This window comes from Oncorhynchus nerka, linkage group LG6 (genome assembly GCF_034236695.1).
Source record: "Oncorhynchus nerka isolate Pitt River linkage group LG6, Oner_Uvic_2.0, whole genome shotgun sequence".
NCBI lineage: Eukaryota > Metazoa > Chordata > Actinopteri > Salmoniformes > Salmonidae > Oncorhynchus > Oncorhynchus nerka.
Window position 1 is genome coordinate 21,235,687 of NC_088401.1, and position 12,598 is coordinate 21,248,284.

Sequence of the window (12,598 nt, forward strand, 5' to 3'; positions counted from 1 at the left end):
AAACTCAAAAAAGTTATGGGACACTGTAAAGTCCATGGAGAATAAGAGCACCTCATCCCAGCTACCCACTGCTCTGAGGCTAGGAAACACTGTTACAACCGACAAATCCACTATAATTGAGAATTTCAATAAGCATATCTCTATGGCTGGCCATGCTTTCCACCTGGCTACCCCTACCCCGGTCAACTGCCCGGCACACACCAAAGCAACCCGCCAAAGCCCCCACCATTTCTCCTTCACCCATATCCAGATAGCTGATGTTCTGAAAGAGCTGCAAAATCTGGACCCCTACAAATCAGCCGGGCTAGACAATCTGGACCCTCTCTTTCTTAAATTATCTGCCGAAATTGTTGCAACCCCTATTACTAGCCTGTTCAACCTCTCTTTTGTATCGTCTGAGATTCCCAAAGATTGGAAAACTGCCGCGGTCATCCCCCTCTTCAAAGGGGGAGACACTCTAGACCCAAACTGCTACAGACCTATATCTATCCTACTCTGCATCTCTAAGGTCTTCGAAAGCCAAGTTAACAAACAGATTACTGACCATAAATCACATCGTACCTTCTCCGCTATGCAATCTGGTTTCAGAGCTGGTCATGGGTGCACCTCAGCCACGCTCAAGGTCCTTAATGATATCATAACCGCCATCGATAGGAGACATTACTGTGCAGCTGTATTCATCAACCTGGCCAAGGCTTTCGACTCTGTCAATCACCACATTCTTATTGGCAGACTCAACAGCATTGGTTTCTCAAATGATTGCCTCGCCTGGTTCACCAACTACTTCTCTGATAGAGCTCAGTGTGTCAAATCGGAGGGCCTGTTGTCCGGACCTCTGGCAGTCTCTATTCTCTGTATACATCAATGATGTCGCTCGCTCTTGCTGCTGGTGATTCTCTAATCCACCTCTACACAGACGACACCATTCTGTATACTACTGGCCCTTCTTTGGACACTGTGTTAACTAACCTCCAGACAAGCTTCAATGCCATACAACTCTCCTTCCGTGGCCTCCAACTGCTCTTAAATGCAAATTAAACTAAATGCATGGTATTCAACCGATCATTGCCCGCACCTGCCTGCCCATCCAGCATCACTACTCTGAACGGCTCTGACTTAGAATACATGGATAACTACAAATACCTAGGTGTCTGGCTAGACTGTAAACTCTCCTTCCAGACTCACATTAAGCATCTCCAATCAAAAATTAAATCTAGAATCGGCTTCCTATTTCGCAACAAAGCTTCCTTCACTCATGCTGCCAAACATACCCTCGTAAAACTGACCATCCTACCGATCCTTGACTTCGGTGATGTCATCTATAAAATAGCCTCCAACACTCTACTCAGAAAACTGGATGTAGTCTATCACAGTGTCATCCGTTTTGTCACCAAAGCCCCATATACTACCCACCACTGCGACCTGTACACTCTCGTTGGCTGGCCCTCGCTTCATACTCGTCGCCAAACCCACTGGCTACAGGTTATCTGCAAGTCTCTGCTAGGTAAAGCCCCACCCTATCTCAGCTCGCTGATCACCATAGCAGCACCCACTCGTAGCACACGCTCCAGCAGGTATATTTCACTGGTCACCCACAAAGCCAATTCCTCCTTTGGTCGCCTTTCCTTCCAGTTCTCTGCTGCCACTGACTGGAACAAACTGCAAAAATCACTGAAGCTGGAGATTCCCATCTCCCTCACTAGCTTTAAGAACCATCTGTCAGAGCAGCTCACAGATCACTGCACCTGTTCATAGCCCATCTATCTACCTCGTTCCCATACTGTATTTATTTATTTTGCTCCTTTTGCACCACAGTATCTCTACTTGCACATCCATCTTTTGCACATCTACCATTCCGGTGTTAAATTGCCATATTGTAATTACTTCGCCACCATGGCCTATTTATTGCCTTAACTCGCTTATTTGACCTTATTTGCACGCACTGTATATAGACCTTTTTCTTTTTTTTCTACTGTATTATTGACTGTATGTTTTGTTGTTGTATGTATGTGTCGAACTGCGATGCTTTATCTTGGCCAGGTCGCAGTTGTAAATGAGAACTTGTTCTCAACTAGCCTACCTGGTTAAATAAAGGTGAAATAAATCCAAATAAAACAGTTCCAGTGAAGGGAAATATTAACGCGACAGCATACAATGACATTCTAGACGTTTCTGTGCTTCCAACTTTGTGGAAACAGTTTGGGGAAGGCCCTTTCCTGTTTCAGCATTAGCATGCCCCCGTGCACAAAGCGAGGTCCATACAGAAATGGTTTGTCGAGATGGGTGTGGAAGAAGTTGACTGGTCTGCACAGAGCCCTGATCTCAACCCCATTGAACACCTTTGGGATGAATTGGAACGCCGAATGCGAGCCAGGCCGAATCGCCCAACATCAATGCCAGACCTCACTAATGTTCCTGTGGCTGAATGGAAGCAAGTCCCCTGCATCAATGTTCCAACATCTAGTGGAAAGCCTTCCCAGAAGATTGGAGGTGACATGTTCGACGAGCAGGTGTCCACGTACTTTTGGTCATGTAGTGTATCATTCTAAATGGATAATGGACATCCACAAATTAATACCAACCATACAAAGCATAACGCTGTACTCATTTTAGTGTCCCGTCTTTTCGTTTACTATGTCACGTCTACCCCTGAATCCAGGTTGGACAGAACATTCTACCTGCTGGGTAGAGAAAACTGCATGTCTCACACAAATCAGACTTCAAATTCTATTACACCAGAGGGGTGCTGCCACAGAAACCTAATAAGGAGTCTCTCCAGGCCAGCCAAGCCATTAGTGCTGAGGGAACTGAGGGCCCCATGTGGCTCAATTGGTAAAGCATGGAGCTTGCAAAGCATTGGTTTAATTCTCAAAAGGGGGACCAGTATGAAAAAGTACAAACATGAATACACTCACTACTGTAAGTAGTTAAGGGTAAGAGCATCTGCTATAAAGGACTAAATATGTCAATGTAATGTAAATGGAACTCTTTGAGGATAGACAGTATAAACATATGTGATGACACTGCTACCTTGCTATACGCAAACCTTAATGAACTTTCATTAAGGATCTAAGATGCTCATGTTGTTTTGTCAATACCACATTGAAATGTAACCTTTATTTACACTGGGTGATTTCCATTGAGATAAAAAATCTATTTTGCATGAGAGAACCATTCAAGATGGCAGCAGTCAGCAACATAAAGGCTAATGAACTAAGCAGAAACGTCCAGTGGGCTAATAGCATCTCTATTACATTCCTATGTTTTTCTTAATGCCAAGTAGTGCAGCGGAGCAGCGGTCTAAGGCACTGCATCTCAGTGCTAGAGGCGGCAATACAGACCCTGGTTCGATACCGGGCTTTATCACAACCAGCCGTGATCGGTAGTCCCATAGGGCGGAGCACAATTGGCCCAGTGTTGTCTGGGTTAGGGGAGGGTTTGGCCGGGGTAGGCCGTAATTGTAAAATAAGAATGTGTACTTAACTGACTTGCCTGATTAAATCAAGGTTAAATCAATGGAAATTCCTCCATTCTTTAGGCAACCTACGTTCATGTGGGATGCATGCTTTATGCATTACATTCACTTTGGAACACATTATGAACTGGTCTTGACCCCAAAACCTGTAACACTATATGCATCAGTTATGCAATAATCGGCTCATATCATCCCTAAAGTTTTGCGTATTTCCACATTAGGCACAGTTCTATCCTCATGGCACTGAGGTTTGGGGCTGCAGAAGAAATCTGTCGCAACCATGTTGGGCACAGAGGCCCAGCCAACAGCTGCTTGAGAGAGAAAATGGCTGGCCAGGGATGGATTCCCACCAGAGAAAGCAGTTGACCGGCACAAAGAAGGCAGCAGCAGCTAACTGAGCTCCATGGGGGCTGGTCGACTAGACGGGGAGTTCTGCACAGTGACGGGAGAAGCTGTAGTGTTGACAATGTTGATGTGTGCAAATTTAAGAACCCAAAAGCTGTGTGTGCGTGGCCATGTATGTACTTGTGTGTGTGTGTGTTCATGTGTGTGTGTGTGTGTGTGTGTGTTCCAGTGACGCAAGAGGGTGTTGTTGACATAGATACTGAATACAAATCCAAGACACCAACCAAGTCTTTCTGTGTGCAGTTGTGCAATTATGCAAGGAGGTGGTGTGTTGACATGATAGGTCTGTACACATCCAAAATAGAACCAAATGGATAGCTGAACTGAGATATTTAATCTACACCTCCAAAAAGTGTGAACAAGTGTGTGTCCTCAGTCTTTAGGTGTCACTGTCCAAGTATGAGCACAGACACAAACAGTATGGCCATTTCAAGACAATATATGGAGGAAGACTCAGAAGAGATGCCTTAGGGGCTAAAGTGATTAAAAGTCTACCAAAATCCTGAATTGATTGGCCTAGATTCCCGTGAGAATTAGTCAAGTCAAGTTTCATTCTGGTGACAGCAATCATCCAGCACAATAAACTCAACTGGGACAGCCCAAGTGAAATCAATAGCTTCATTATTAACTGCATTACTCAATCCAATAATATCACAGACTCCTCTCTGGTTTTTCTCACTCTCTCTCCCGACACACCTTAAGATATATTTTACTTATTTCAAGATGGTGGAATTTAGAAGATGTGGATTATAATTCATGGAAAACATGTTGTAGGGTTTGATACATTTTTCGTTAGGGCAAATCAAGTCTGACATTTTGAAGTGGAAATGACCAAATTTAGAAGCCTTTTAAAACCTTGAATATACTACAAGTTTGCATTTCTTGACATGCAGGAACAAAAGAGTGATCAAATTAAGAGCCTACATCTGTACATCCAACTGGAGCCCCTGCTAACCCGAGTTTTCCCTCCTTGAGAAGCCCGGTGCCACACAGTTGAAGAGACAGGGAAAGTAATGTAAGAACGACAGTTTATGCCATAATTCTGTTACCAAACTTTGGATCTGTACTGTTCTTCAAGTAAATATGAAATTATTAAATGTCATCCTTGTGCATTGTATGGTTTGTTAAATTTGCAATCGGTTTTTGTTTGACATACATTTTAAAGTGAAAAATCTGAGTCTCAGCATCATTCTGTTACTGTGGAAATTGCTCAGTGGTATCATCTTGACAAGACACTACGTGACCTTCCTTGCCCTGCTCTGTCATGGCAAGAGATAATTATTATCCTAATGAATTCGGCGGCAGATGTCATTAATCTTACACTTGGACTCCAAACTGATGTTTAGAGGTCTATCAGCATAACAGTAGGCAACTACAGTTGAAGTCGGAAGTTTACATACACCTTAGCCAAGTACATTTAAACTCAGTTTTTCAAAATTCCTGATATTTAATCCTAGTACAACATTCCCTGTCTAAAGTCAGTTAAGATCACCACTTTATTTTAAGAATGTGAAATGTCAGAATAATAGTAGAGCAAATGATTTAGTTCAGCTTTTATTTCTTTCATCACATTCCCAGTTGGTCAGAAGTTCACATACACTCAATTAGTATTTGGTAGCATTGCCTTTCAATTGGTGAACTTCCGTCAAATGTTTCGGGTAGCCTTCCACTAGCTTCAAACAATAAATTGGGTGAATTTTGGCCCATACCTCCTGACAGAGCTGGTGTAACTGAGTCAGGTTTGCAGGCCTCCTTGCTCGCGCACGCTTTTTCAGTTCTGCCCACAAATTTTCTATGGGATTGAGGTCAGGGCTTTGTGATGGCCACTCCAATGGCCATCACAATGGACTTTGTTGTCCTTAAGCCATTTTGCCACAACTTTGGAAGTATGCTTGGGGTCATTGTCCATTTGGAAGACCCATTTGCGACCAAGCTTTAACTTCCTGACGGATGTCTTGAGACGCCGCCACAACATGATGCTGCCACCCCTGTGCTTCACGGTTTGGATGGTGTTCTTCGGCTTGCAAGCCTCCCCCTTTTTCCTCCAAACATAACAATGGTCATTATGGCCAAACAGTTTTATTTTTGTTTCAACAGACCAGAGGATATTTCTCAAAAAAGTACAATATTTGCCCCCATGTGTAGTTGCAAACTGTAGTCTGGCTTTTTTATGGTGGTTTTGGAGCAGTGGTGTCTTCTAGGCTGAGCAGCCTAACAGGTTATGTCAATATAGGACTCGTTTAACTGTGGATATAGTACCTTTTGTACCTGTTTCCTCCAGCATCTTCACAAGGTCCTTTGCATTTGTTCTGGGATTGGTTTGCACTTTTCGCACCAAAGTACGTTCATCTCTAGGAGACAGAACGCATCTCCTTCCTGAGCGATATGACGGCTGCGTGGTCCCATGGTGTTTATACTTGCGTACTATTGTTTGTACGGATGAATGTAGTACCTTCAGTCGTTTGGAAATTGCTCCCAAGGATGAACAAGACCTGTGGAGGTCTTCAAATTTTTTTGAGGTCTTTTCTCTGAGGTCTATAGTTTGTTGACAAGAAATTTGTGGAGTGGTTGAAAAACGAGTTTTAATGACTCCAATCTAAGTGTATGTAAAGTTCGAGTGTACATAATAATGGTAAAGATCTAAGGATTGCATTTTTATGACTAAAAATATAAACATGAGCTGCCATTCCACAATGAGTTTGTAAAAAATAAAATATTGCTTTAAATTAGACCAACTACTGAATGTTCCAAAGACAGGTCACATTTTGCATTTGGTTGACAACAACACAAACACAGGCTAAATTGTATTGTAAAGTGTCCTTACAGTACTACAAACATAACAGAAATTGCTGTGTAGTAGCAAAGTTATTGTAGCTGCTTTTCTCCTTAAGGACACTTTTTTTGTCTCCTGAAGTATCTGTTGAGCACACCTGAATATTAATGGAACAGTTGCTGTGAACAGCAGGCATCTGTCAGGAGCCTGGATCAGATTCATCACTTTAACCTGCTCAGGGAGAAGTGATGAGCTTCTGGAGCACAGCAGCTGCTTCGCTTTCCACATCTCACACTTCAAGAGTTGACGGAGACGTGTGTGTGTGTGTGTGTGTGTGTGTGTGTGTGTGTGTGTGTGTGTGTGTGTGTGTGTGTGTGTGTGTGTGTGTGTGTGTGTGTGTGTGTGTGTGCGTGTGTGTGTGTCTGTGTGTAAAAGTTATCGAGTACATACAAACCCCTTCAAGGTCGGATTTACGACTGACATTCAGTACTATACACATTTACCCTGATATAAGTGGCCATAGGGATGGTTTGTACGGTACAGTGTGTTGTACTTCAGTGGTTAAACGATATATCGATTCTCTTGAGTGGTCATTCAGAAAGAATATTAGTTCAGTTGGAATGCCTAATCCGTTCACCAGCTAATGCGTTTCTATTTGATCTTGACATTTTCAAATTTTGTTGTGTTACAGCTTGAATTTTACCCATAATGTCAAAGTGGAATTATGTTTTTATACAAAATGAATAAAAAATTCAAATTCAAAGCTGAATTGTCTTGAGTCAGTAAGTATTCAATCTCTTTGTTATGGAAAGCCTAAATAAATTCAGGAGAAAAGATTTGCTTAACAAGTCACATAATGCAGTTACATGATTTTTGAATGATCGCCTCATCTCTGTATCCCACACATACAATTATCCATAAGGTCCCTGAGTTGAGCAGTGATTTTCAAACACAGATTCGACCACAGGGAGGTTTTTCAATGCCTCGCAAAGAAGGGCACCTATTGGTAGATGGGTAAAAAGGAAAAAAAGCAGACATTGAATATCCCTTTGAGCATGGTGAAGTTATTAATTACACTTTGGATAGTGTATCAATACACCCAGTCACTACAAAGACACTACAAAGTTACATGTGTCCTTCCTAACTCAGTTGCCGGAGAGGAAGGAAACCACTAACGGATTTCAATGGTGACTTTAAACCAGTTACAGAGTTTAATGGCTGTGACAGGAGAAAACTGAGGATGGATAAACAACATTGTAGTTCCTCCACAATACTAGCCTAATTGACAGTGAAATGGGGGAGGCCTTTATAGAATAAAAATATTCCAAAAGATGCATCCTGTTTGCAACAAGTCACTAAAGTAATTCTGCAAAAAAATGTGGCAAAGTAATTCACTTTTTGTCCTGAATACAGTGTTTTGGATTTTCCCCAAACATTACAACACATTACTGAGTACCACTCTCCATATTTAAAAAATATAGTGGTGGCTGCTTCATGTTATGGGTATGCTTGTAAATTGTTAAGGACTGGGGAGTTTTTCAGGATAAAAAATAAACAAAATGGAGCTAAACACAGGCAAAATCCAAGAGGATAACCTGGTTCGGTCTGCTTTCCACCAGACACTGGCAGATGAATTCACCTTTCAACAGGACAATAACCTAAAACACAAGGCCAAATCTACACTGGAGTTGCTTACCAAGAAGAAAGTGAATGTTCCTGAGGCCTGAATTCTGACTTAAATCTTCTTGAAGATCTATGGCCAGACCTAAAAATCATTGCCTACCAATGATCAACAGCCAATTTGAGCTTGGAGAATTTTGAAAAGAATAATGGGCAAATGTTGCACAATTCAGGTGTGGAAAGCTCTTAGAAACTTACCCAGAAAGACTCACGGCTGTAATCGCTGTCAAAGGTGCTTCTACAAAGTATTGACTCTGGGGTGTGAATACCTATGTAAATGTGATATTTCTGTATTTAATTTCCCCAAACAATTCTAACATTTCTCAAAACATGTTTTCACTTTGTCATTATGGGATATTGTGTGTAGATGGGTAAGAAAAAACATTCAGGCTGCAACACAACAAATATGGAATATGTCAAGGGGAATATATAAATATATGCATATGAATATGAATACTTTCTGAAGGCATTGTAAGTGAGTATTGATTTAAAAAAAGAAAAAACACTGACTTCATTTAGTAGTTTCTGCTAACAGGTACTCTCATAACTGGGAATGATCAGTGAAATGATCAGTGAAATGATCAGTGCCTTGTCTAACAGGACATTCCTGACACAGTAGCTGATTCTCTTCAGCGCCGTTATCACACACATCTTAAAATAAGAGTTCAGTGTAAACAAGCATAGATGTGGTGGTGCAAATTAGTTTTTGATGACAATGACCGTATGTAATGAAGGTGGTTTGGTGAAACGTTTAAGTGTGATGAGTAAACTTGCCTGAGACCTGAAGACTTGCGTTAGCTCGCCAAGCTAATGCTTTGGCTTTAGTTCAGTGAGTTAACACAGTGTTGTGGAATGTATTCAGCAGAAAATATTTGACTGACTTGCTTTGACTGATGCAGAACCAACAGCCACAGCAGTAAAAGGTAATCTGTGCTCATTTGAAATGGGCTGCATTCAGATACGTCTTTAGAAATGGCACACTTTCATCACTTGTCACGGTCTGCGGATGCCGAATATCTCCTGTGAACGCCCTATTTGGGAAGATTGAGTACAAGAATATGCTTTACTGTCTGTTACCGGGAGAGACGCACAACTCATATCACATTCCCCAAGGTGGTTTCTGGGACAACAGAGTGGCCATCAATCAACTGGGTTGTAATCTCTGCAACGACCGCTTTCAGTATTCAAATTACTGACACCTTAGCGTGTGCCCGTGCATACTCCACACTTATAGCAATACATAATTAAAAGTCCACTGGTGGGGCGTCGTAGACCAAAACTGAATTATCAGCAAGGATGTGTGAGTGTAGGTGTAAAGCCCTGAGCTTTGTGAAAATCTCCTCACGGATATCATAATACTGTACCCTATTCAAAAGAGTGAGAGCACTGCAAACAAATACAGTACAAAGTAAACAAATATGCCAGGATACAAAGAGAGAGGACAAAGAGACGATACCGCAGGAGGACAGGCTCGTGGTAATGACTGGAGCAGAATGATTGGAATGGTATCAAATACATAAAACACATGGTCTTCAGGTGTTTGATGCCATTCCATTTATTTATTTATTTATTTTACCTTTATTTAACTAGGCAAGTCAGTTAAGAACAAATGTTGCAGCCATTATTATGAGCAGTTCTCCCCTCAGCAGCCTCCTGTGGAGGATACATATCGTAGTCAATGGCCTACAGCGTTGACAATTTTACAATGTCTCTGAAAATCAAAGGCTAGAATCTCACATCAAAGCAGTCGGCCGTCTTCCTAGCAGCAAATGATAAGTCAAGACGAGATTGATGGATGGCAGGTCTTTTCTATGAAACACCTTCAAGTAACTAGTAGAAAGAGGAGGAAGGGAAGCGCTACTAAGGTACACAAAAATACATTTTGGTAGACAGAAGGTGCTCTTTGGTAAAAGGGGAGAATTGGTCATCAAAAAGATAGGACCAAGGCACTCTTCATATAATTAATTAAAATGCCTTCATTTGTATGGTATGTTCAATAGAAACAAAGTTTTTAAAATCTGACGCGTTTCGGCTGCATGGCCTTTGTCAGGGAGTACTCCAGCTGAAACGTGTCGGATTTTTAAAACTTTGTTTCTATTGAACATACCATACAAATAAAGGAATATGTATTAATTATGTGAAGATTGCCTTAGTCCTCCTTTCTTTTTGATGACCTTCAACTAACTCTTGAAAAGACTAAACATTCTCCTAGATCAGGGTTCCCCAACTGGAAGCCCAGTTAATTTATTTGGCCCCACAAGTTCTGAAGAAACATTTTTGATATATATATATTGCAGTCTACAAATGATTTGTAACTGTGTTCCGGCCCCCTGACTATTCACTGAAAAAAAAATCTGCCCGCGGCTGAATCTAGTTGACGATCTCTGTCCTAGGTGCTCTTTGTGAATTCCCCAAACTACTAGTTGCATATCACTGCATTGTCTTTCATATAAAGGTGATAGAAAAGAAAGATATAGCTCATCCTTAACCGGTCTCCCTCAGTGGGTGGTGGTGGGGAGGAAATAATGATACAGCTGTTCAAAACCATACAGGATGTGCTGTTGTTGGTAGGAGTCCAGCATCATACAATACATCTGTTTATCCCAAAGGACAGAGGAGATTGAGTTGTTTTCCAAGTTGCACCTGCATACTTGTTCAACTTTCTATGTGGGTACATGTGAGATAATTTCCAGTTTTATTTAGCTTGTGTTTAGACAGGCAGCCTAATTCAGATGATTTTTTATTCAATATTGGTTGAAGCTGGTGTGAAAATATCTAATGTGATTGGTCAAAAGACCAATTAGTGGAAAAAATATCAGAATCGGGCTGCCTGTCTTGTAATGGTCGTCGTTGAAGGATGAAGGATCGGACCAAAGCGCAGCGTGGTAATTGTTCATGATTTTACTGGATCAACAAACAAAATAAACCAAAAGGGAAAACCGAAACAGTCCTGTCAGGTGCAGAACACTAAACAGGAAAACAACTACCCACAAAACACAGTTGGGAAAAATCTGCCCAAGTATGATTCTCAATCAGAGACAATGATAGACAGCTGCCTCTGATTGACAACCACACCCGGACAAACACACAGAAATAGAAAACATAGAAATAAAGAAACTAGAATGCCCACCCTAGTTACACCCTGGCCTAACCAAAATCGAGAATAAAAGCCTCTATGGCCAGGGCGTGACATGTCTAAACACTCTCCGGCAACTGAGTTAGAAAGGACACCTGTATCTTTGTAGTGACTGGGTGTATTGATACACCATCCAAAGTGTAATTCATAACTTCACCATGCTCAAAGGGATATTTAATGTCTGCTTTTTTCATTTTTACCCATCTACCAACAGGTACCCTTTTTTGCGAGGCATTGAAAAACCTCCCTGGTCTTTGTGGTTGAATCTGTGTTTGAAATTCACTGCTCGACTGAGGGACCTTACAGATTATTGTATGTGTGAGATACAGAGATGAGGCAGCCATTGGCCAATCCAAAACCCGGCTCTACTATCCACTTCCCCTACACCTCTCCTTTTGATTTAACACATCCTCCACCATTTTCAAGAGTGTCCCAAGGCTGAGGGGGTGAAAATCATTGAGGGACTAACTGACGAGGCTAATTTAATGCCAAAGTAGTCACAGAGGCTGCAGACAAATGGATTGCAAATACAAAATGTTGAGCGATAGTGTGAGGAGAAATGAGTTTCAACCTGGGTTGTCTGCACTTCACACGACTTTGTTAACCTGTTGTGTTAACCTGTTGAGCTAAAGCCTAGACATTACCTTGGCAAGCTAACAAGTCTTCAGGTCTTAGGCAAGGAGGTCAGATACCTGGCATTATGGTGCCAGGACAACAACCTCTCCCTCAATGTGACAAAGAAAAAGGAGCTGATCGTGGACTATAGGAAAAGGATGGCTGAACAGGCCCCCATTAACATCGATGGGGCTGTTTATGTTCGGTCGCCGAGTGTTCATTGTCAAGTGGAGCAGTTCGAGAGTTTCAAGTTCCTTGGTGTCCACATCAACAACAAACTATCATGGTCCAAACACACCAAGACAGTCGTAAAGAGGGCACGACAACACCTTTTCCCCCTCAGGAGACTGAAAAGATTTTCCATCAATCCTCAGATTCCCAAAACGTTCTACAGCTGCACCATCGAGAGCATCCTGACAGGTTGCATCACCGCCTGGTATGGCAACTGCTCGGCATCTGACTGTAAGGCGCTACAGAGGGTAGGGCGTACGGCCCAGTACATCACTGGGGTCAA